This window comes from Thermobia domestica, chromosome 18 (genome assembly GCF_964235325.1).
Source record: "Thermobia domestica chromosome 18, izTheDome1.hap1.1, whole genome shotgun sequence".
NCBI classification, from domain to species: Eukaryota; Metazoa; Arthropoda; class Insecta; order Zygentoma; family Lepismatidae; genus Thermobia; species Thermobia domestica.
The window spans coordinates 128,507,946-128,535,222 of record NC_137471.1 but is presented as its reverse complement, the minus strand read 5'-3'; the positions used below and the strand labels follow the sequence as shown (position 1 = coordinate 128,535,222).

The 27,277-nt window shown below is 34.8% G+C and overlaps 1 long non-coding RNA gene across 2 annotated transcripts; it reads right to left on the bottom strand.

Moving 5' to 3' along the window:
• Nucleotides 1–1,418: 1,418 nt before the first annotated feature.
• On the bottom strand, nt 1,419–15,028 carry LOC145675579 (uncharacterized). Of its 2 annotated transcripts, XR_014129159.1 has the most exons (3): nt 14,650–15,028; nt 6,067–6,134; nt 1,419–1,668 (listed from the first exon to the last, which is right to left on the bottom strand). It is a non-coding gene; the product is annotated as an uncharacterized LOC145675579 (long non-coding RNA). The 2 variants fall into 2 exon arrangements; XR_014129160.1 differs by lacking the exons at nt 1,419–1,668; nt 6,067–6,134 and adding an exon at nt 9,743–9,955.
• Nucleotides 15,029–27,277: the final 12,249 nt, after the last annotated feature.

The following is a 27,277-nucleotide window of genomic DNA, read 5'->3' as shown; positions in this document are numbered from 1 at the left end:
TTAGAAAAATACATTATAAAAGTTTATACAAAGAAATGTATACATCCTGGAAATAGTACACACACATCCCGTCATTATAAAAATAGAAAATACATCTTACAAAAACAAATTATCAACGAAATATCTTACTACTGTCAAACAACATTTGCATTGTATATACATTTATATTAATTATATAGACTGTCATCTTTTAATCACGTGACTCCCCAGCTTCCCTCACGACGATGGGCAGACGCCAATAATGTGAGTATTCCAGCAGGAAATCGAAGCCAGAACCACGCAAACAGGACGGCTCATGAGACGACTTATAACAAACATGTCATATTGTTTGTCTAATTTTTTTAATTCCCGATTCAATATCGTATCTTGAACTCAGTAGCCTCATTTCAGATTTTGCAGGGGAGGGAAGATTGTTCACCGACACAAGAGTTTCACGGGTTTTACTATACATTTAAAAACAAAACGAAGTTTCAAACTTGAGGGGAACTGCTCCCTGCCCTCCCCAAATTACGCCCATGCTTGAAGTAATGTGCAAGCTAGTACGACGGGCACTCACTCTCGTAAGAGAGAAAACACCTGTGACAATTTAAGAAAAGACTGCCTAGCAACCCTGACACAACTCAGGAGAATCACGTCTTAGTTCATGGAAGTATGGTGAAATTTGATATTTTCCAACCGACAGTTTAGTCGGTATAAGTGCAGAGCCCCTACTATTCCAACGTAAAACGTTTCACGTGATAATCAAGTTGAAAGCACTGTTAGACTTTATTTCAACATCAAACACTTTTTTAGTTACAACTTCAAAACTCACGCCAACTAGAGGTCTGCACGAGCTCGGGCTGAGGCCGCAGGCTTAGGTCCGACCCGGCCCGCTGACTTGGGCTCGGGCCTACAAAGCATATAACACTTCGGGCCCGTAAATATACAACCATATTTGTCGGGCCTTCTCGGCCCTAACTTTGTAAATATACTGTACAACGATACATCTGGACCGTTCTTTCTAGAGAATTTAAAGCACAACTGCAAAATTAACCCGTTAAGAGCTATAAATTAAAATCTAATTTTGCGTTAATCATTAGGTTTCTGTAATTCGGGCTTATTTCGGGCTCATTTGATTATCACACAAGCTCGGATCTAAATGCTAAAACATATTTCGGACTCGGGTCGGGCCTCACATTATAAATTCACAGGACGGGCCGAGCCCAGGCTAAAATGTCCGGCCAGTGCAGACTTCTAACGCAAACATCAAGATGATAGCGTTGTCAGACTTTAATAATTCAAGAAGTGTCGAACATCTCTTTGGTTCGGACTTCAAATATACGCAATACGCAAAAATGAAGAATGGTAGATCAAGTAGATAATGGTACTAGTATATATACATATATATGGGCAGTAAATGAAATAGTCTTCAGCACATATTCAAGTTGTATTTATTCCGATGTTAGTAAACATTTTGTACAAGATCATGGGGAAACAAAATACTTGTATCTAATACAAGATCGCTGTGATTACTGAAATCACAACTCAGATGTACCTGACCAATGAGAATCTTCCATCTGCATATACTATGACGTGTGCAAAACATGATGGCTCGTTTGACGTATCTTTGCACCCTCACGATATGTAACTTCGTTTACATTACATGATTATAACTTCCATGTCATGATCCTGTAAAAAGGTAATATACACAATAAAAAGTTTGAGGAAGAAAGACAGTTTCGTATAAGCGCAATAACTATAGTCAAAATTACAAAATTTCACTTTTTATTTGGAAAATTTTCCGACATTTTGTACAATGTTCGATACACTAGCTTAGATGTAGTTACTTCAATACGTCCACAAAGTCAGTGTTTGCACACTAGAAAACATACACCGCTTGTTTTGCTAACCATTTTGCATCTTAAAGTATCCCCGTTTAAGATGTATGTTCAATTTATGCTATTTTCAGTTATGGCATAAACCTTATGAGAAAACAATAACTCAAGCTCTAGGAAACCTTCGTACGTCACAAGAAATCAATTGCTGAGAAACAATCGATTGATTATACTGTTGGCTTGCATGTCGATTGTTGGAATCTTCAGGTCAGGCCCGTTGCGTGGGTTGTAAGCGCCCGGGGCGAGAATTCCAAGGCGCCCCTTCTCCCAGTGTGTTATGTGAAACAACTAGAGTTTATTCTGTACTTCTAGATTTAAATATGGAATGTAAGTTAGTATTATGTCATTTTATTTAAAAGTGAATGGCTTTTGTAGGTAAAAGTCAATGAAAACATGGTTTTAAATTTTTGAAATCAAGAGCTATTCTTGTTTATTTTGAACTTGATACAAATCAACATAGTAATAGCATAGAATATACAAATAACGATACAAATATTGTTCCAAGATTTAAAACCAAAACTCAGAAAGGGCTGGAGAGATTTTCAGTTAAATAATTCTAGATGGTGTTTTACATTACTGATAACTTTCAAGTTCAATATTCTATCGGAAGTCCCTCAAGGGTTTAATCTAGGTCTCCTGTTGTTTCTTCCTGTCATTAATGATATTCCTCTGTATATTAAAACTTCTCAAGTTCTTTTTGCCGACGATCTCAAATTATACTCCAAAGTAAGTTCAATTGAAGACTGCGTGAAACTTCAACAGAATCTACAGAGAGTTTAAACATGCTGTGATAAGAATAAATTAGATCCTGAATGAGTCCAAATGTAAATCAGTATCTTTTAAGAGGAAAGAAAATCCAATTAACTTTACCTATACAATAAGTCTCACTTCCTTGTCTACCCCAAATACTATCAAAGATTTAAGAGTTAAATTTGATAGCACATTAACCTTTGCTCGAAACATTGACGAAATAACGAGTAGTGCATATAGAAACCTAGGTTTACTTTATAGGATAGGACAGGATTTCTACAAATAATCAACATTTACAAGGTTGTATGTTTCGTATGTGAGGTCAAAATTAGAATACTGTTGTACTGTTTGGACACCAAAGGTCACTAAATACTCTGATGCAGTAGAAAATATACCGTTTAAATTTTTAAAATTGCTTGCATACAAGAAAAACGGGATGTCCCCTATGAAAACATAGTAACGAATTTTAGTTTTCAAACATTAGAAAAAAGATCTGTTTTGATCTGTTGATCTGTTGATCTGTTGATCTTTGTCCAGAATTAATTTCAGAAGTACTATTACGTGTTCCAATAGGTAAAACTAAAACAGCAAATATTGGGACATTCTATTGTAGAAAAGCAAGAACTAACATATTACGTAAGTCTCCTCTGTGAAGAATGTGTGCTTCATGTAACGAAATAATTAGATTTCATGTAGTAGATGTATTTAGTAATGTCCGAAAACAAGTTCAAAACAATTGTCAGGTAATAACTTCTGCATAATTAAATGACCTATATTTGTGTATGTATAATAATGTATGTATAATAGTGTATGTTAGATAATTATGTACACGATACTATAACTAGGCATTAAGCCTATTGTATTGTCCTTATGAAATAAATAAATAAATAAATAAATTTTACTTAGTCGTGGCCTGATCATTATTAAAATATCTGAATTAATATTATTTTTTAAAAAAATCATTTACCAACATAATCTGAATTCCTTGAATTTTGTTGATTTGTGGCCCCGGCAGCCGCATGGTAGCTGCGCCCGGGGCGATAGCCCCGGTCACCCCGCCTACGTAAGGGCCCTGCTTCAGGTGATACCTCGTATGGCGCAGCGTTTTTTTTTTTTTTTTTTTTTTTTTTTAGGATAACGCACTTTTTAGAAGGCACAATATTCCCAATAAATATTAATATTGTGAATAGATATAATGATGTTTTTTCGTCTTGTGAAAAACTAACAAATTGGACATATGATGTTTTACATCTTAAACGACGAATGCTTTCATAGTAGAGTTCCGCAAACTCGTCCTAATGTGGACTCTGAGGGTGACGAGTTACTGAAAATGTCTAGTTTTACGAAATGAAGGGTATGTTATTTACAGCTCAATATTTCTACTTACTACTCTAATGGAAGTTTTTGCACAACACATGGCATAGAGAAGTACAATATAAACAAACCTAAAATAATGATTAAAAGATTTTTTTAAAGAAAAAGCCAAAACAAAACTTACATAAAAATCAGAAGAAATGAGTAAGGGCTCCTTCGTGGCTAAGCGGTTAGCGTACGCGCCTTTGGTGTGGGAGACCCGGGTTCGATTCCCGGTGGGAGCTCTCATATAGCCTCGCTGCTGAACGGGACGTTAAACTCAAAATTAACTCAACTCAAGAAATAAGTAGTTCTTTGTAGAAAAACACCTCATGATTTTAGACTGTGTTTCACACTAATTTATTCCTCACTTACACCATATAGGCGATGTTAGAAGCTATTACAGTCTGACTATTAATAAACCACCACATTATTTCAAAGATTATGTTCTGTATAACCAACAGAAATCATTTAACGATTAAAAGAAAAAGTGATCGTCAAATTATACGGAAGTCGAGATATCAGGAATCGAGCTAGTGGTTTTCTATTGTATTTTAAACATTAGGCCTATATTAGATCATTTGAAGTATTTATCCAAATATTATTGTCCGTCTATCAATTTGACTTAGGTATACTGCTATAATGTGAATTTTTAACAACAAAAACGCCTTAGATTTTTTTTTTGGGGGGGGGTCTTCTGAAGGTCTTGTATCTTCTGAATTGTATACATTTTATTTCGAAGAGAATTAAATTTGATAACTAGAGCAACCCAAAAGCATAAAAAGCATAATAGCAATTTAGACATATGGTTGGTACCTTAAACATGGTTGTGGTTGTCTAAGGTCCCAGAAGAAACTAATTTTAAAAGCATAATTTTAGAAAATGAAGCATAAAGCATAATTTAAAATATATAGCACAATTCTTGGAAAACTCTGTTTAACTGCAGGTTTAACATACTGTATTAATAATATTTTTTAAAACCAAAATTTACAATGCAAAATCATTGACAACATAACAATGCTACAATGAAAAGCTAATTTTTATTTCTGTACACTTTTCGGTGTTATCCTTTGCTGTGGAGAAAAGAAAAAGGAAAATAAGAAAACTTTCCGCGAACAATGAATAGCACACAAGAACTATACACTGTACGGTTATGTGTACCTCATGAACTTGAACACTTTCTGCATTTTTGGTAGCATCTCTTACTTCGCCTTTCTGTATATATGCATCTCTAAGGCGCACACAGTTGAAACAAAAATGGACTCGAGTAAAGCATATTTGTTTACAATGCACTAAATAGAAAGTTCGTTAAATATGAAAGGAACGGGTTGCATAAAATATTAATAAATAGATCAAGATATTTAGAATATTTAATATATAGTAAATATTATACATTGTACACGATTAATATAAAACAATGATTGAAATTAACAATAAAGCATAATTACACAAAAAATAAATCATAATGTGGGTTTCTCTAGTGATAACGATTGAACTTTGTATATGAAGGAGTCCAAATTGATAAGAAAATGAAAGCTAAAGTAAATCTTTAATATTAGTTTAAATTTATATTCAAACTTTTCTCTAAACTAAATACTCTTAATCTAGTTTTCGTGTATTAAGCTGCATGAGAACTAGGTATGCATTTTCTTTAAAAAAAAAAAAAAAAAGAAGAAGAAGAAGAAGAAGAAGAAAGAACAAGACAAAAGACCCACATACCATGATAATGATGATGATCGTACGGTTGAGTTGTCTGAAGCCAGACAGAACTAACATTTTTCTTGATTGGATTGAATTTCAGTTTAGCTTCCGTTCAGCCCCGAGGATATATGACACATGGACCTACAGTTTATCGTTGAACCCGAACCACACGAGCTCTCACTGATACAACAATCAAATAAGTAAGCAACAATAGATATAAATAGGGAAGTTCCCTTTTTTTTAAAAAAAAATTGATTACTTTCCCCCAATTTTTTGGCCCGTGCTTCATTGAAAGTGGTAATTATTTACATTTAATTTTTGTTTATTAAATTAGTCTACCAATTAATTTGATTTATTCAGTCGTATAATAGTTTAACTTAATACTTACAAGAGTATAGTTTCCGTTTCCTCACTTCATAATCAGAATGAAAACGTATTTGCTTGTTATTACATGCACTGTGAATAAAAAGAAAAATAATACACATAAATGATTGCAACTTTCAAACAAATTTCAGATTGACACTCTAAAATTATTTTTTCTATTGGTTTAGCACTAGTAATCATAATTATCACGGAAACTAATATTCAAATTTATCCATATTGCCTAACTGGGCAATCCAAATGAAATCGACCAATTTCCAGGTCAAAGGTTGCTGACAAAATTTATTTTTCATTTTTTTTAAACCTAAGATTGTACCACATTCAATGAGTTGAAAACGGGTATTCATTTATTTTTTAGCCGCGCAGATTTGTTTGTAGCAGCCATTTCGTACAGGCGTCTGAGCATATTTTGCACTTTTTAGAGGATTCCGTTAAAAGCTGTAACTTTTTAGGTTTTAAAGATTATGAGTTCAAATCAAAACCATATGAAAGATAGTGGAATGGACAACATTCTGTGTTCTCTGCACGTTGGGACGTACTTCAGAACGTAAAAAGAAAAAGCTCTAAACATTGAGGTTGGAAACCTAGAAATGGCCATTTTGGAATGTACATTTTGAAACGAAATAAATGAGACTCACCTTCAATATTTTGTCTACATAGAGACTACATAATAGACAACGTCCCAAACGAGTTTCAGATCTGAGAACCATATGCTTGATTTTTTGGGATTTTTTTAAAATTGCGAATTTTCGAAAATCGTGTATCTTCACCATCTAATATCTCAGGAAGGACAAAAGTGAAAAATCTCAAATTTGCACAAAATAGGCTATAGTTGTTCAGTAACAAGTGAGTAAAATTGCATCACTGAGACTTAAGTAGTTTCTAAGTTATAAGTTCTTGCAGTGATGGGAAATTTGCGATTAAGGAGTGTACTAACAGCTTGTAAGTGAACGCGATTTAGTAACTCCATAAAGCCCACCCCAATTAGTGTTATATAAATAAATTACTGAAACACACTACATTAAGAATTCTAGTCAGGAACAATTAAGAGTTTTCTTAGAATTTCATAAACCAAAACATTTTTAATTAGTAAATAAACTGATAAAATGTAAAGGTTTTCTATGATTTCTGTATCTAAAAAATCGTACCCGAGAGATTAAGGTAATTAAGAGATAAACTCCCCTAGACATTTTTGTATAATTTATAATAAGCGAGTCTAATTGCACAACCTGTTTCTAGATGAGTTAAAGGAAAAGAGAAGGAAGTCCACAAGAGAAAATTAAGACGATACAACCATTTATAATTCATAGTGAGGAATACTGCGATAGTACGGTGGAAGGTCAAGGAGGGAGAAGAAGAGGAATTGAGATATTTCATGAGAATAGTAAATTCTTTGATACTAGGTATAGTTTCAATTAAATCTTTTTCTTCTTTCGTTATGGATTTAGTTGTGATTTTCTACATATTGAATGCATTCCTTAGATAAGGACGGGAAGCATATTGTACGAAAAGGACAGAAGTTGCCGCATATAGTGTGGGACTGTGTTGTCGCAAAGGGTGGACTTTAGTTGACCGTAAGCTAGGCCGCCAGTAAATTTATTCGGCGCTGTTGCAATATGTACAGTTCATCTTCGGGGTGGGTCTAGTATATCCTCCTGATGTATCAATTTTAATTGTGTTTATAACTTGTTTACTTTTTAACCTTTAACTGAGTTTATTTCATTTTCAAGACAGTAACGTTTTGTGTTCTTCAAAGAGCGTATGGAAGATTGAGCAAGCCCCTTAGCATGTCAAAGTATAATATTTAATATCTAATATAGGTTAATGATTTAAATATTTTTTTATATTTTTGAGAGTATTTTTTATCAGCTTTTCACCAAGGATTCCATTAATTCTACGAGTAACTCATAAAAGCGGTTAGGGTATGGGGAAACCTCTTTCAGCAGTTGTGTAGTGTTATTTTTCAGAGAATATGCGCTTCAATCGGTACAAAAGAAAATATATACTTTTGACAAATAAATATACCAATAATGATATAGAATATGTTTTGGAATAATTTAAGTAACGCAAAAATTTCTATCTGGGACAGGATCTGCGCAGATTCCTATCTTCCATTGGCTAGCTAGAAAACAAAGAAATTGGATTGAAAGAGTTGAAAGATCGAAGTAGACTCGGTAAAATTTGAGGAAAAGTATTTCGATTCACAGAAAACAAAAACAGAAACTAGTGGAAGATGAGAACATTTCAAACTATAGACTATGTGAATGACGATGCACAGGAAACTGTATGGTACTTTGAATAGAACAGAGGTGACAAGCCGTGGACTACACAAGAAGAAATTCGGGGAATAAAAAAGCGAAAGAGGAGACAAGCTGCACGGAAGGAAGAAAAATAATATACGTATAGGAAAATACAAAGCGAAATGGAAAATCCAGCGAATCAGAGAAGTATATTATAAACGTATATGTAATGGCGAAGATGAATATTTATATTTTTTTCTAAAGAACAATTTTAGAAAAATGTAAACAAACAAGAAGAAAGCAATGGTATTAGATAGGTATCTAGGAAGAACAATTATGTAACTAACTAAGACTATGGCCCCTCCATTGACTTCTATCCTTAGCCAAGTGGATCCAGTTTCTATTTTGTATTCCTATCTCTGCGAGATCCATCTTAATATTGTCTTCCCATTTGCGTCTAGGTCTTCCTAATGGACGTTTTCCACTTGGAGAAACATTGAAAGCGTTCCTACTTTCTACCATTCTGGCTACATAACCTGCCGACCTGGTCCTCCTAGACTTGATATCCCTAACAATATTTGGTAATCGGTATAAATTATGCATTTCCTTGTTTTAATGAAGTTTCTGCCATTTCCCATTCTCGTTCCTTTTGGGTCTAAATATTCACTTCAAGATTTTATTCTCAAGTACTTTTAGCCGCGTTCTTCCCTCAGAGTAAGAGACCATGTTTCGCAACCATATTATAAACTATGTAACTAGAAATAAGGATGGGAAAGTAACAAAGCAACTATTTTAGACAGTTTGAAGAGATATGTTGAGAAATTGGGCGTAGGAATCCAAGAATCAATCATGTGAGAACTAAGAAAGGAAATTGAGATGCAGAATTCAATAACGAAATGTTAATATCGTCTGGTGGCCAATTTGACAGCTGAATTTCCTTTGCAGTTACCAGAAAATAAATCCGAGCTCCCTCTCACCATAAACGAACGACGAGCTGAATGATAGTATCAAAGCGTCATACAGTCAATATTGTGGAAAATGTGAACTCAAATCTCCATAAGAAATTAGCGTCATACAGTCAATATTGTGGAAAATGTGAACTCAAATCTCCATAAGAAATTAGCGTAGCTCAACAGATCCCCGGTAGCCATTTGACTCGTATTACCTTCTACACATTTGTTAACTGTAATTACTTCTAGTGCCTGTCCGATTAAAGACATCTACGTATTTTTAGCTAACCAGAAAATATTTTTGTTTTACTCACCTGATAGCTCTGAAAGTAGACAACTCCATATATGTAATCACGCCAAGCTTAAGGGTTATGTGGGTTGCAGTCATTCAGGGGTAAAACGTTGAGAGGACAGAAAAAGAAAAATAAACGCCCATTTCAATAGAAAACGAGTGAACTAATAATTTCAAAGTTTTCAGTGGATTCAGAGCATTCTTGAGTCAGTACTATTTTTTTTTAAAGGATGATGATTCACGGATATTGACCTGTTAAATCAATTAGATGTAAGACAGAGAGCTCAGGATTACAGTTAAATTCACTTTCTTCAAATTGTAACTTACAAACCTTCACCCTTCCTCCTCTATATTATCGATATGGTCTAACCTTTGAGAAAATCCTTAACATTTACTCACTTCCCAAGTCCATACCTGCAAATATAATTTCAAATATACTATTGAAAAAATGAAAAATAAAATAAAACGACGCTTAATTAATTTTCACATAATTATATATGTATATACCTATTTATATTTTTGTTAGTATTTATCTACATATATTTGCTTCTACTAGAAGAACAATAGAGAAGACAAGCTGTGACTTTCGAAAAATGAATAAGTAAGTGTTAGGAATAGTACGGGAGAAAAGAACAATTTTAGGTGTAATTAAAAAGAGGAAGATAGACTGGTTGGGACATTGGCTAAGAAGGAACTGTATCACGAAGGAAGTTCTAGAAGCTATGGTAGCGGACAAGAGAGGATGGGAACGAAAGAGGCTACAGTTGATGGATGGTATTAAAGCAGAAAATTTCTGCGTGAAGACGAAAAAATGAAATGAAATTTTTCGGTTTAAGTCCTACAAATATGCCCAGTAGTATCTCGGAAGAGTATCCTGACAAACGAACGCCTAAGTCGAGTAAAGAGGAGTTTCACTTTGAAAAATTGTGTTCGAAGGACAAAACGAAAAGTTTTCGCCCTATTTCTAATGATAAGGATTCTATTTTCCGTTGTTTATAATGAGAATTCGCGCGCCAAATACTTTTCTAATGTTAAGTCTATGGGCATCCCGTTTTTCGATGATTATTCCTCAATGTTATGTCCGATCGGGACATACGACCCCTTACGACACTCACCACGCTCTCTCTAATCACATGTCAAATTTGTTGAAGAATGGTTCAGGTATCTCGGAGGAGTATCCGGATAAAAAAAAGCAACATCTAAATTGAGTAAAGAGAAACTTCGCTCCAATAATCAATAAAGATCGAGCACTTCCCTCCAAACTTGCAATTAGTGCCTACTTAGTAATTAGACTTTCATACTACGCTATGCTTAAGTTTCGGAAATATTATAGAACGGCTATGTCCAGCCGTGTGTCTGCCTGTCTATCGATAGCTATTAGAGTAAAAATTTAAAGAGATATCGGGAAGACATGTTTTATTTATTTATTTATTTATTTATTTATCAATTACCTGATACAGCTCAAAGACAATTTTACACAGGATATCTAACAACAACAACAACAACAACAACAATGGAAAGGATTTGGGAAGGTATCGACCAGGGCCTGTTTTAGTAGATACCATCCCGGCATTTGCCTGGTAGGACTGAAGGAAACCCTGGAAAACCCTAGTCAGGATGGTCAGCAGCGGGAAACGAAACCCACCACCTCCCGAATGCGAAGCCAACGCTCTACCACTTGAGCTATCGATTCAACGCCCTAAGAATCAGTTCCATCTCATTCATTGATTCTCTGCTCAAACCAGAAGTCGAAGAAATTAACGATTTCGAGTTTCAACGTTGATCGCCATAAAACAAAAACGACAACAGATAGCGGCAAGCAGTTTTCTATGATTAATTCGGCGTCTTAAGGAAATATACCATCTATATCCGCTTCTCCTTGCTAGAACGCAAGTAGTATGAATTTCTTGGTTTCATGGTTGATCCCCACAGAGCAAAAACAGTAACTAATACCGATAGACTGTCTCTTGGAATCGATTCAACGTCCAAACAATGAGTTATATTTCCTCCGTTAACCTCAGTTAAACCGAAAGTGGTAGAAATTAACGATTTTCGGTTTTAATGCTGATCCCCATACAGCAAAATCCGAAAGAGATATCGAGAAGCGGTTTTTGGAATCGATTTTATGCCCTAAGAGTAAGTTTAATCTCAACCACATAATCCTTTATTAAAATCGTAAGTGGCAGGAATTAACCATTTCCTATTTCATCTCAACCACATAATCCTTTATTCAAGTCAGAAGTGGCAGGAATTAACCATTTCCAGTTTCATCTCAACCACATAACCCTTTATTCAAGTCGGAAGTGGCAGGAATTAACCATTTCCAGTTTCATCTCAACCACATAACCCTTTATTCAAATCGGAAGTGGAAGAATTAACCATTTCCAGTTTCATCTCAACCACATAACCTTTATTCAAGTCGGAAGTGGCAGAAATTAACCATTCTCAGTTTCATTTCAACCACATAACCCTTTATTGAAATCGAAGGTGGCAGGAATTAACCATTTCCACTTTCATCTCAACCAATAACCCTTTATTCAAATCGGAAGTGGCAGGAATTAACCATTCCCAGTTTCATCTTAACCACAGACATAACCCTTAATTCAAATCGGAAGTGGCAGGAATTAACCATGCCCAGTTTCAACGTTTATCGCAATAGTAGAAAAAATGATAAGGGGTAGCGACAAGTGGTTTTCTGGAATAGATTCAGCGTCTGCAAAAAAAGATACCATCCTCAGCCGTATCTCTCTTCTAAAACTAAAAGTAGTAGAAATTGACTACTACTTCCCATTTCAACATTGGTCTCCATAGAACAGAAGCGGTAAGATATTGCAACAATGGACCTTTCGGAATTGATTCAGCGTTCCAACAATGAGTTATGTCTTCTCCGTTAATCATCTGTTTAAACTGAAAGTGGTAGTAATTAATCATTTCCGATTTCAACGTCGATTGTCATACACCAAAAACGAACAGATATGACGAAAAGAGTTTATTTTGTTTTCGTAGAACCTTTTCAACACCTGAAGAAAGGTATCATCTTCACCTTATCTCTCTACTAAAACCGGAAGTAGTATATATTTACTACTACTTCCAGTTTCAATATTTATCTTCCAGAGCAAAAACTAAGAGATAGAAAGAGAAATGACTTTTCGGCATAGATTAAACATACTAAGAGTAACTTTCATCTCGACCTTTCTCAACAAACCAGAAGTAGTAAAAATCGGTTTTTATGTTTCAACCAAGGATGTTATACAATAGAGGATCTGCCCATATGTATCTTCACCCTATAAACTAAATGAAGCCCAAAAAACTAACCATCGGCATGTCTGACTGGCTACTCTCGTTTCCGCCATAAATGTTGACTCAAAACATTGCGATCTTAGTGAGCGGAGTGGGTGGAATGGGCGTGGCGAAACTGTGACGTATGGCTTCACGATTTTGTTGTATAGACAGATCCTCTATTTTATAACATCCTTGGTTTCAACACTGATCACCATAGTGAAAAATGATAATAGATAGCGAGAAGCGGGCTTTTGAAATGAATTCAGTGCTATAAGAATATATTATATTTCGGAATGTATTCCTCTAACATTATTGCAACCAAAAGCGGTGGAAATCAACTATCACTTTCAGTTACAATTTTGATTCCCATAGAGCAAGAATGGTAATAGGAGACGACAAATGGTTCTTGGTATGGATTCCGAATCCCAAGAATTGATCTCTCCCCAGCTTCATTATTTTACTGAAGCCAAGGTTGGTTGGTGAGTAAAGCCAAATAAACAAATAAATACATTGGTTAAGTGTAAAGAATTAGATTTTTTTTAATAAAGCACGGTTTTAACCTATAGTGTAAGGCAATCATATGTAAATTAGAACAGAGGGTGGGCCAATCACGGAGGACTTACTGGCGTCAAGAGCAGTGCGAGACAATATATAACATTTTCACAAGAATTGAATAGCCATATTTACTGAAGAAACTCTCTCAAAGTACACTAACAGCACAAGGCACACAAAAACTCTTCCGATAACTAAAATATTTACTTACGAAAGAAAAGCTAAATGTTTACACAAAATATCGTTGCCTATTGTTTTTCTTTTTATATAAAAAAATGTTGTTTATCCCTGGGGTCGTAAAAGAATCCCAAGGTAATACCCATGTAATTATTTCTCTTTTCCGTTTCTTCTTACTAGCAAAATTAGTAGTTTACATAATGCTCAATACATGGCAGGAATTACTAATATATTGTTCCCGAAAATTATTTCATTATTGACATAATGAAGTAAGTTGGGTGTGCAGCAAAAAGAAAGTTTTCTTACGTAATGCTTCATTGCGATCTTGTCTCTTTCTCCATAAGGTTACTATGTGAAGCAATAGATAATTTGAAACCTGGTTACATTTTTAACAGCTTATGAAAAACAAGTAACCAAGTCTCTATTAAGAAATAAAAACATCCTTATACTCATCTCCAAATGAAACTACCAATAAATGAATGCTCATGGCCCAAGACAAGGCGTTACCTTCTGAGACCCATCCATCTTCGGATGGGAATAAAATTGCGCTTTAAGAAAACTAGTTTCAAAGAGTCAAAGCCCGTTACTTCAAGCAACAATCCCAAGAAGATGATATGACTTAGCTTTTCTGATTTGTTTTAAGATGCATGTGTATAAAATTGCTGTACGAAATACCACTAATTACTTATTTTTAATTGGGGTCTCTCAGGCACCCCACGGTGTTTTCTATGCTATATTTTTCACGGTAATACACAAGGGTTAATGGAAAACATGACCGCGCATATATTGAATTTGTTTCTCAGTGTTTCGTGATACACTGGATGTTCCAAAGTGGAAGAATTTTCAAAATGCATGTCGATTGTCCAGGAAAACTTTAAAGTCAGTTCAAGAGATTACGTAAGAAATACATTTCCAATAACGGATCAGGCGGGCCAGATGAAAGGGTTCAGTGGGCCGAGATAGGCCCAAAGGACGGCTATTGTTTGTCGTAAAGCTTGGGCTCAACATCTAGTTAGATTAAAAATGTCATGAAATAAATTCTAACTTTTGAGTTCTATATGTTCAATTAGCTTAAAATAAAGTAACTGAATACTTACGGATGCCAGACGCCATTACAATGAACAGAAGAACTAGTAATATTATGTAAACTGCTTTCATAAATCTGATGATCCTTTTCGTGATTGGGTTCGGCTCTTCTTCATTCAATACTTTTTTGATGGCCATGGAAGTTTTCGCCTTCTCCATTTGATCCAGTGTTGATGTTAGGGCTGGAATTTCTGGAGTCTTTGCCATTATCTTCATAGCACACGAATTACCTGAAGAACTATACAAGATCTGACTGTGAACCTATGTAGCCTATATGAATCCTATAAACAGGATATGACGTATGTAAATCACGTGATTCACGTAACCACTAGTCTTGGGGTTGAAAGCACTCCAAACAGGAAATTCAGAATTACAGCGATGACCTAAGATTCCAGGAGGATTAGGTCATTGGACTGTCATGGTTATATTGAAATTCTTAAGTCTATTGTTGCATTCTTCAGAAACGCATAGTATTTATTTCCATTAACGTTGATAAAGAAACATTTTGTTGTTGTTAAAATAGAGATTCCAGAAGATATGAATGCGAGAAACAGGATGTCAGTTGTATTTACACAACATGAAACAATCATTGTGCATTAATTAATCATAGGTAACAATTTTAACTTATACAATTGAATATTGTGTTACAAATACCACACAGTTCCAAGAACTACTAACAACTCTAGTAAACATGATGTCAGAAAGAAAATATTCTATAATGTTATGTTTGTTATATACAGTAGTTTCTGATCAATATTCCAGCTAATTTACGTTTATTTTCCATATATTGATTTTGTATAAACCGTGTAGTGATGATACATATTGTTAACCCGTAAGTACTACGCGGAGTGTGTCAGGCTCCGCGTTCGCCATAACTTCCCGTTTTACCGTCTCTCCAAATGGTCGCTTCCACTACCTTCTTGGTTATATTTAGTGTATATGCGAAAACAGGCCCGTAGGCAGCCCGAAAATGTAGGGGGGCTCGGTGAAAGTTAGGGGGGAAATTTTTCTAAAAAAAAAAACTCCTTTTTCAAACGTTTAGCACCCTCTAGACCTGCCCTGTGTTGTAGATGGGGAGAGGAGAGAAGAAGAAAGGGAGATACCATAACACATGTTCTCTGTGTGATGGTCATGTCGAGGACATATGTATGTGTTCTTGGATCTCATAAAACCTTTTAAACAGTAGTTGCGAGAGAACAAATATTTAATTTAACGTATCACGTCTCAGGCTAAAGGAGGCGGGTGATTAATGAAAGTGGTGATTAAAGTGCGATTAAAGGAACAAGAACGTATGAGGGAACGAAAGAACCCTGAAAAATCTCACGGACACGTTGTTCTCTACCTTAAGCTCCTTCGCCTGGGATCGAATCAGAAAGCACTAAACGCTCTACTACTTTTTTAAAAAAATCGCAAAAACCAGTAAATTTAAGTTCATGATCTTCATATTAATTTTACGCATTTTTCTCCTTAATCCAATACAACAAGGACACGAACACAGACATTTTCGAGCATAGTTAAAATGCTCAGGCTATTCAAAGGGAATCCAACCCAAATGGGTTTCGGCTCAGCATAATCAACCATTGATCTACTGTTACCTTATTCCCAAGAGTTAGAAATTGGTTTGAAATATGGTAGCAAGCATAATTCTCTGATTTTCAATATTGATTTATATTGAGCAAAAGTGATCAGAGATAGCAACACTGAGAAAAATTCGTTATCCGGACAGCGGTATATTGTACAAATATACGGAATCCTTATGTTTACTACGGAAATTTGTACGGAGTATACATTATCCATATGCAACATACTTTTCTAGCTTAGATGTTAATCATGTCATTGCAGGATGCATAACATCTAACAGTCGTCCGTATATTACTACATATACGTATGTTTCATATATCAGCTATATGTTACATACGGCCATCTGTATGTGAGATCCTGATCGTCTATATACAGTTCTTTCGTTCGTACGGAAAGTACGTTTATTCGGAACACTTAATATGGAAACTACGTAGAAAATATACCTTTTCAGTTATACGTTTGCTGTACGTTAAGGCCATAAACTGCAGGATTTACACATGTAACCTATGTTTTTGCGTACGCCACATACGTTTATCTTCTTAGTGAAGAAGTGTTTTTTTTAAATAGTTTTAGTGTTCCAAGTATAGGTACTACATCCTGTTTTATCCCACTATTCAAACAGGAAATGGCTGAAAACGACGTTTTCTGCCGGCTTTAACGTTGATCTCCATAAAGTAAAAACGGTAATAGATAGCGAGATGTTATTTATTTGTAATCAATCAAGCGTTCAAAAAGTATAATGTATCTCCACTCTAATCTCTCTGTTAGAACCGGAAGAGGTAGCTTCTTTATTTTACAGATAATTTTCTTTTTCCGCCTTTTATGCTATCTTCTTTTTGAAGCTATTTTCGTTCTTTGAGGTGTTCTTCTTGTCTTCTGTGAGCAAGTTTTAAAAAAATCCGTAACCCCTCTTTGAAATATAACAGATTTTCTTAAGTTTCGGTATATTTTGAAACTTCCTGACTTACTTTAATTTCTCTGACTTTCAAGGTTGAAACTTCCTGACTTACTTTAATTTCTCTGACTTTCAAGGTTGAAACTTCCTGACTTACTTTAATTTCTCTGACTTTCAAGGTTAGTATGAACCCTTCATTATTTTTGACAAAATTCAATTCAAATTACATAAGATTGCTTAGTCAGGGACGGAATAGAAACACCTATAAACTCTGGTTAACACACACTAGATATCCAAAGCCAAGCGATGAATATTGTAATAGGAAAGACCAGTGTTCGAAGTGGAGAAAAAGCAGAGGCAGTATGCTTTATTACGATTTTGACTCGACATGCCGACTATCTAAATGTTGAAACGCAGTGAGGGCATGTTGCTTAAAATATTGTATTTCTATTTACATAATGACTAAAAACCATTGGAGAGCTTCTCTGTAGTAACATAAGGGGGAGGGAGGATATGGAGAGACACTGATCCCCTCCAACTTTCTGAAAAACAAATATCCCCTTATGTTGTATTATAGAAAATTATACAAGAAAATGTTCAGAAACCGAATGAGGACATTAACAATTTTTTGCGGGAAAACTCCTGGCCTTCCACTCGACTGTGGGGTATGCCAAACACCCGGAAGGTCATCCCCTAGAGCAGACAATCCCTAAATCCGCTCATGCTCAAACACGATATTTATATGCATTAAGGTAAGACACACACACACATACATAACAAAGAAACAGTTTAATATGGCACATCAAAGTATAAACTAGTTGAACTTCTTTGAAGACACCTCATTTTTTAAAAACAAAAGATAAGAAAAATGTGGATGAAGTCAACTTAGAAAATATTTCTACATAACAATTTTTTAATGTACAAAGCTATTCGTCAATTACGGTGTATAAAAATCGATTTATTAATGGTATTTAGCATCTACTTTCCAGTGATGGTATGTTTTAATCAATGAAAAACTAGAGACGATATGCCTTCACCACTGAAAAACCAGAGGTGGTATGGCATACCACTGCATACCGTCTCACTTCGACCACTGGGAGAGACTCACTTAGTCCTATATTTTACTTTCCTTCGTCCCAACACATTCGTATGCACATTACATCCAATACGTATGTATGTACAATAGGCACGTGCCGAGAAATTCTTGTTGGGAGGGGTCAACGTTTTGGGAGGGGGAATCCATGAGTGAAACTAAGGATCTTTAACATGAGCTGACTAAACAATAGGGATAATAGTTAAATATAATATTTGGGTTGCATCCAAAAGGTGTTGTTGTCAACTTATCTCAAATAGGAAGCAAAAATTGCACTCAGTTTCGACCTGAACTTTTGGTCCCTTTGACCCCTATTTGCTTAGTTGAAGCCAAAAGGAATCAGGTCAAAATTTTTAAATAGGAAGAGAGTCATGTGACATTGGCGTTTCACCAGAAGCACAAATCTGGCACTGTTTTAAAGATAGCTTTAGTCGTCTAAGAATTATTATCTGTGAAAAAATTTCTCTTTTCCACAGGTAATGACTCTTACACTACTAAAAGTAAAGACATGAGTTTGGCGGGAAAAGAACAAAAAAAGATATGCACGGCTTCAGAAATAAGAGGAACGCAAAAGAAAAATGAACTTCTGAAAATGATTTGGTTGAATTTTATACACCAAAAGACATGGAGGTAAGCATTTCAAGAAATGAAGAGGAAACCCCAGTTGAGAATGTTAGAGAAGATGTAAATATGGATGCTTGTGTACGCCCAGACTCTGCAAGAGATATAAAAGGGGAAAAACTAATTTTATTACTCCAAGACAGGTTGCTGTTCTTGATCGATATAAGGCTACTGATGAGCAACAATACATATTCTGACAGCGACGGCAGAAGCATTAGGCCATAATGTAGAAGAACTAGTGATAAATAGGTCTTCCATTCACCGATATTAAGAGAAAATCCGTAGCGGAGTTGCATAAGACCACAAAAGCAATTCGGAGTGCAGCAAGTGCGTTAGTTGTCCAATGGGACGGAAAACTACTGCCGAATTTGACTGGTAGAGAGATTGTCAACAGGTTATCAATACTTATTACAGGAGATGGTCACGAAAGGCTAATTGGTGTTCTCAGTTTGTCATCATCAAGAGGAGAACATATTGTTTTTATTGTTTATTACAGTTCATTGACTTGAAGAACATAACTTGGTAAAGTTCGTGCAGGCAGTTTGTTGTCACACTATTCCCTGCAATATGTGTCATGTGAACGGTGCTTACATTCTGCCAGATGCTCCAAAATTATCTTCTATACCTTCGTTGTAGACACTACATTTATAAATTGGTTTTAAAATGTGTATTTGACAAGTGTTATGTTTCGTTTGCATCTGGACCGGATGTTCTCCTATTTAAGCATTTTCAGAACGAGTGGTCTAAAATAGATTGTACTAACTTTATTCCAGATATTGATGATCATGTAAGGAATAATATTTCAGATGTAAGAAATGAAGTGTTGAATTTTACTATCAAACTTGTAGAAGCAGGACACCCCAGAGAAGATTACTAAGAATTTTTAGAACTGACCATCATATTCTTGGTTGGCATACCTCCTCAAAGAGTTTTCTTTCATTTGCCTGGAGCAATTCACCATGCAAGGTGAATGGGAAAAGCAATCTACTGTTTAAAAATGTTTCTATTTCGCCAACAATTTCTTTTAACGAAGCAAATAGAAACGGGTCTTCGGAGAGCATGCATTTTTCTGATACGACTATATCTTCAAGCTTGATTTAAATGTGATCAAGTATCCCATTCACCATTACAAGACCTACAGTTTTTGAAAGGTTTGTACACTAATAGGCAAATAAATATTGAATTATCTGAAGTGGCTCTTTCTAAACTTTTTCGGCATCTCTGGTACTTGAAGGAGGAATACGTAGCATTTGGGTTCTTTGATGATAAAGTTAGCATAGTGAAAAACAAAAATTGGTTGAAAGAATTAAAACTGTAAGGGCAGCAGCAGCAAAGACCGTGAAGCAGCAAAGAGGCTTGACGCAACAGGTGATACCATAAAAATTCTTGTGAAAAGAGAAATCAGTGATTTTGTTACAACAAACAAATTTTTCTCGAGAGATTTAAAATACCCAAAGGGTTTCTTGAGTGTGATCCGAATTCATGGTCAAATAACAATGACAATCTTCAAGGAAAGACAATAGTTAAATTCATCTCTGTAACAAACGATGCAGCAGAAATGGGAGTGAAACGAACAGAAGATTACAACAACGTTTTTACAAAAAATGAGGATCAGAAACATCTTCTTTTACAGATAGGGAAGGCCAATAGGCAATCTTTTCCTAGATGTGACAAAAGTGAACTGTGTAGCAAATAAGGCTGAAAACTTATTGAAAACTTACCACAAAGCTACTACATTAAAAACGGATATTTCAGTTTCTTCCAAGATATAATTTTTCTTTTTCCTCATAATGATGTATGAATCATCTTGATGGAAAAACTTATTTGTAGTTCATAACTTTCTCTAGCAGTTTGTTTCCAGTATATGTAAAATACTTCCAAAATTCTTACAAATCTGTGGTCAATAACTACAATAAAATAACATTACATCGAAGCATTTCGTTTTTCAAACGCAATAACTCTTACATGATTACCAGTAGCTTGAAAATAATACTAGATTTGTGCTTCTGGGAAAACGCTACCTCAAAATTATGTCACATGACTCTCTTACTATTTGAAAATTTTGACCTGAATTCAAGATGGCGGGCTCCAAGATGACCGCCATGATAATGCTATACAAGACTAGGTTGGTCTCTTCCTCTAGTTCCATTATCCAAGATATCTCTCCATTACCTTAAGCTCTTTCTAAATTACAAGATTTTACTTCAGATTTCCCCCATATAATATGTATTGTAATCGGATTCAAAACTTGAGGTCGCATTTAAAATTATTCAATGGACCTGATTTTTTTTCCTGATCCCATACGAAACCATTTTAGAGGGTTCGTCCAAGGAAATTCCTAAATTTACTTTTTTCCATATAAATAAGGACCACCCTAATATATATATATATATATATATATATATATATATATATATATATATATATATATATATATATATATATATATATATATATATATATATATATATATATATATAAACATTATAACAAGGTCTTCTAAAGATGTTTCCAATTTTCAGAACTAAGGACCATGGCCCTCCATAGAAAAATATCCTAGTTACGCCAATGCCTACAAGTGTTTTGTTTAGTGCATTTCAGCAGAGAATTTTTCACCTGAAAAATCAGTGAAGTCCTTGAGCACAGGAAATGTACTCGTACTGCCCACAGCTGCAGCTTCTTAACCTTAAAAAATACTTCTTACATAACAGCTGAGAGTTCCATTTTATTACAACACATTTCAATTTTTAGGCGTCGCGCACCCCCTGACTAGGTCTCGCGAACCTCCAGGGGTCCGTAGACGTCACTTTGAGAACCACAGTTCTACATTATATATTTGTATCAGCAATTCACATGAAGAATAAATACTTCAAGTATTTTTGAAATACCTTTTCTTGACAATGTGATATTAAACCTACTAAGTTTGAGCTAGATTCGTGAGAAGAAATGTAGATTTCATGGGTCTTATGCACAGTCGTTCTGAATCGTGATTAGTTCCATACTATAGAGTTCGTCTAAGATATGTTTCCTGCACGGGCCTTTAGTATGACGCTAATCATACATCAAAACGACTCTGCATAAGGTGGCATGTGTTTAAAATTAATTCTAGTATTTCGACCACAAAAATATGTTCTTTCAGACTTCATTTCCAAAGGTTTTTCGTGACAAGTCGCTGCGCTGAAACAAACAGAACATTTCAATCTAACCAATTAGGATTCATCTCTAATGAAAGAAAAAGTAGTGTCTTGTCATGTCTTGAATCCTCTTGCGAGGAATAAATTATTATACATCCAAGGCAGTCTTGGGAAGTAACGTAACGCGTTACTTTTTAAGTAACGTTTCCTAGTAACGCGTTACTTTTTAAGTAACGTTTGCTAGTAACGCGTTACATTTTTTCCAAAGTAACTGTAACGGTAACGCGTTACAAATTTTTAAGTAACGTACATAGTTTGCGTTACTTTTTCGCGTTACATTTAGGATGAGTAACTACAATATATGTATATTTTTTTTTCGGAAACAAATGTTTCTTTCCTGTAAGTGAATTTCTCAGAATGGAACAATGGAGCATGAACGATGTCAGTGACCGACAATTCCTGCACTGTTCGCCTTTTCCCGTTTCGCCTTATGACCTCTAGCAATGAAATTAGCATGTAAAACCTGTTATCACTTTTCATCTTAATGCAAGGCGGAACGGGAAATCTCGATGTGCATTTTCCCGTTTCGCCTTACGAACTTTACGTTGGTAGGCTTGCAAATACATTCATAGATACAATTTGATTTGTTTATTTACATAGCAAAATATAGTGCCACTTGCTGCTTTTGGAAGATGAGGACAGCCTCAGGGAAATCACGTGTACTGATTGCAAGCACCTGGAAGATTTTGTCTTAGATTTTGAGTCTATTTTACTTTGAATGGTGTTGTTTTTATAAAGATGGAGAACGAAAATATTTTATCGTTCGAACATTTGAAAGAATACTTTTTCTTAAAAGCTGAAGATGATGGTGAACAGCAGTAGCATATGTAATGATGGGGCTTCCGGGCTTAAGCCCCCCCTCCGAAATCTTACTTACTATAGTAAAGTATATAAAATATCTTGCAGAATTTTCACATTTTCAGGCAAAGCCCCACCGAAACAAAATCGTAAATACGCCACTGCTGAACAGAATTTAAAAGTAAAGTGGTGCCCCGGCGGGAAATATTTATCAACAATTAGGGTGCCATAATGAACGACATTCAGTAAGGGTTTAATTGAATAAACGGTGTTCTGATGAGCAGGCCTACTCCTTTATTGATGTAATGTTGATGGTATGTAATATTAGGGTTCTTTTAGATCTGTTTGCATATCCTAAAGTCCCGTTGATTATAGAGTTTGGAACAACTAGCTTTAAAAAGCATGTATCGATTTTAGAGTTATGGGCAATTTTGATTCACCCCCAGTACATGTGTTCTCATTTCGTCAGTTGTAGTGTATTGTTTCTCTATGTTCTGTATTTTTAATTTTACATACCAACATTGTTATTATTATATAATTAGTTTAGCAGAATAATAATAAGCAACCATTTTTTCTAACGCATAGGGATGAGCACGAGTCAAGCTAACACTCGACTGGAATCCAATAATAATAATAATAATAATAATAATAATAATAATAATAATAATAATAATAATAATAATAATAATAATAATAATAATAATAATAATAATAATAATAATAATAATAGAAGAAGAAGAAGAAGTTGTGGTAGTAGTAGTAGTACCATTGATAATAATTATATTGTCTATGTAAGATACTTGAAGAGAGTACTCAAAACTATACACTAGATTTGAGTCGACTCGACTCGAAACACGACCCGAATTTGAGTCGAGTTGGAAGAAATTTTTCAAGCCGAGTACTCGGGTCGAGCTCAAAGATGTCTGTTTCTAGTCGAATCGAGTTTCAAAGAAAACTTGCTCGAATTCACTTCTGCCCGTCCCTACGAGTAACGCAGAATGGCATTTTAGTCAATGTTACATTAAATTAAAATGTTCATACAATTGTCAAGTAAAAATTTGTCCTTGCATTTACATAAATCGATTCAGAACGTGCAATAATAATAATAATAATAATAATAATAATAATAATAATAATAATAATAATAATAATAATAATAATAATAATAATAATAATAATAGCGGTAGTAATAGTAGTACGGAAAATTGAAGTAATAAGATTTTTTCACATGTTCAAAGTTTCGGACCTAAAAGTAACGCGTTAGTAACGCGTTACTTTCGAAGTAAAGTAACAGTTACTTTTTTGAGGCAAGTAACGCGTTACTAACGCGTTACATTTTAAGAGAAAGTAAAGTAACTTGTAACGCGTTACATTTTTACAAGTAACTTATCCAACACTGATCCAAGGTCACACATCCAAGTCGACTTTATCACTAAAATTGTTATCAGTTAAGAAACCGCCCCCGGACTTACCCCTTTCGAAACCAGAAATGAAACGAGAAAAAGAGCAATCAGCGTTAAAAATATAAATCTACAGTAATGCTCTAATGTCAACACACTACCCTATGACTTTCACCCCTGACGAAGTGTTAAATGCTATGGGACGAAGAGGGAAAACGAGGTTGCTTTTGTAAATATTTGTTAGAGACAGAATGAGAAAGTTATTGACGTGTCTTTTACTGTCTGTTCTAAATGACAAGTTAAATAATTAGGAGCCAATGATACGCAAACTTGAGCACAGCATTGTTGGCATTGTTTCCTGGCCACTCCAGCCTTACGAGAAACGCATTAGCCGAATGACTTGCAATACATGGTGGCGAATGAGCGGGATATCCTGGAAAAGCCAGGAAATTTGTAAGTTCTAGAAAAATTACGGAATTCTCAGAATTTCTGATACTAGCCAGGGACATTTCAAGGTTTCGAAAATACAGTGCCGTTCCGTAATAGCGTGAACATTTTTTATCATAATTTTTCGTCATCCTTTCTCTGCAGTATCACACATATTATTTGAGAAAGTTTTGTACTGCTCCTTTAACTTGTCATTTGGAACAAACAAAAATTATGTGGAAAGATAATTCTGTTAACATTTGTTTCAACAGAGAAAGGAATGCAGATATTTTAACATATTTTACGGTACAAGACATTATTTGATATATACTTTTTATAATAGTTGAGGTCATAATGAAAGGGAAAATGTTACATTTGAATGAACAGAGGAAGGAACGCAGATTCTGTGAAATGTTTTTCAATGCTTTTTTTATACTATTCTTTTACTCAAGATTTCTTCACAATTCCTTATTAAAATACTTACTAACATATCCTCATTTAATTGTCCTAACAAACCAATATATGTTGCCAGTAAAATAGTTTAGATTGATCGAGATCCTGGTGTGATAACCACAGTATTTCATGTCACGGACCTCCCGCCCCATTACGAAATCCTAGCTACGTGCCTGTATCTGGTTGTTTTTAAACAGAAATTTCACTCATTCAGAATTAACCATTCCATTACTAAATCATTTTCGTTATTCTCATTGATACGACTTCTGGCGATAATTGCACCAGCACACAACCAAGCTTATTTTACAGTTTATAAATTGTAAGATTATAGTAGAGGTTAAGTTAACAGATAGTTTAAATAATATTTTATTACTTTCTATATTAACCAAAAACATATTTTATATCTATACGTGTAGATCTTGAGTGGACGTCACCCATCCTGGTCTACTATTGTGTACTTCCAGTGTTCGTGTAGTCCAGTGTTTAAATATTTGAAAAAATAAAAATAGAAAAAGGTATTAAAACAAAAAAATAAAAAACAATAAAAGCACAAAAATTTTTATAATTGTCTACTATTGTGTACGTCCAGTGTTCGTGTAGTCCAGTATTTAAATATTTGAAAAAAATAAAAATAGAAAAAAGGTATTAAAACAAAAAAATAAAAAAAAAACAATAAAAGCACAAAAATTTTTATAATTGTCTACTATTGTGTACGTCCAGTGTTCGTGTAGTCCAGTGTTTAAATATTTGAAAAAATAAAAATAGAAAAAGCTATTAAAACAAAAAAATAAAAAAACAATAAAAGCACAAAAATTTTTATAATTGTCTACTATTGTGTACGTCTAGTGTTCGTGTAGTCCAGTGATTATATATTTGAAAAAATAAAAATAGAAAAAAGGTATTTAAAAAAATAAAAAAAACAATAAAAGCACAAAAATTTTTATAATTGTCTACTATTGTGTACGTCCAGTGTTCGTGTAGTTCAGTGTTTAAATATTTGAAAAAATAAAAATAGAAAAAGGTATTAAAACAAAAAATAATAAAAAAAACAATAAAAGCACAAAAATTTTTATAATAGCACATTTTGTTCTGTTGTGGGCTGTTGGGATCTATTTTTTTATTAGACAAGTTGTATCTTTTCGTTCCATTTTTTTCGGAGCCATGCGTCCCTTTTGACGTAAATGGTTTTCTTGCTCCGCCATTCCCCTTGACCGCATCGGCCCCACCACGCTGACCCTACGCTGAGGGCGTGCTTATGGGATAGCCAGGGGAGTAGCGACGTTCTCCTCGCAAGGGCCCAGGTTTAAAATTGCGACATTCACACACATTGTCTCTTTATAAACGTAGGTATATATTTAATACCAACATTTTATGGTTACTAAAACTTTAAAATCAGGTCCGGTCTCACCCTCTCAAAAAAGCCCAAATTATATGAGAAGCAGACAAACTCTCAAGGTGTAGGTAGTCTGGAAAAGACAAGTGTAGTAATGTCTGTATTACGATATTTTGTAATTAAAGATGCTGATAGTACCAATGCTGAAGCAAATCGTCCGAATGCTTTTAAGAACTTAGATATTCCCTTTCGTCATTAACAAAGTTATCACTTATAACGGCGGACAGGTTAAGGGTATGAAGAAATTACGGAATGATACTTTATTGGTGGAAACGGTCGAAGAGAAGCCAACAGTGAAGTTGCTCAAATTAACTAACATTGAAACCCCATCGTCTTCTGAACGTCTCTCGCGTTATAACATCATGTTGCGAATTCTTAAACGCCACCGAGGAAGAGATTAAATCAGAGATGACTGACCAATATGTTGCAGACGTAGCTCGTATCAAAAGTGAGAAGTCAGGTGAAGTCATTGCTTTGCTACTCAGTTACTGATTATTACTTTCAGTTTACCTACACTTCCGAACTACGTGAAGGCTAGTTATTATCGACACAAAGTACGTCCCTATATTCCCCTGTGTTGTTCCAAAAGTCAATACTTCGGACAGACTAGCATGTCGTTTAATGTGAGTGCTGCTTTTTGTGTGAATTATGGCCAGGGTAGTCCTGTACAGCGACTTAGCCCTTTCATGTCAACTGCAAGGGTGACCATTCTGCTTAGCCTCGGGACTGTCCAGCCTTTCAACGTCAGAACGTATCCGAGAGCTAATGACTGTTGAGAAGATCTC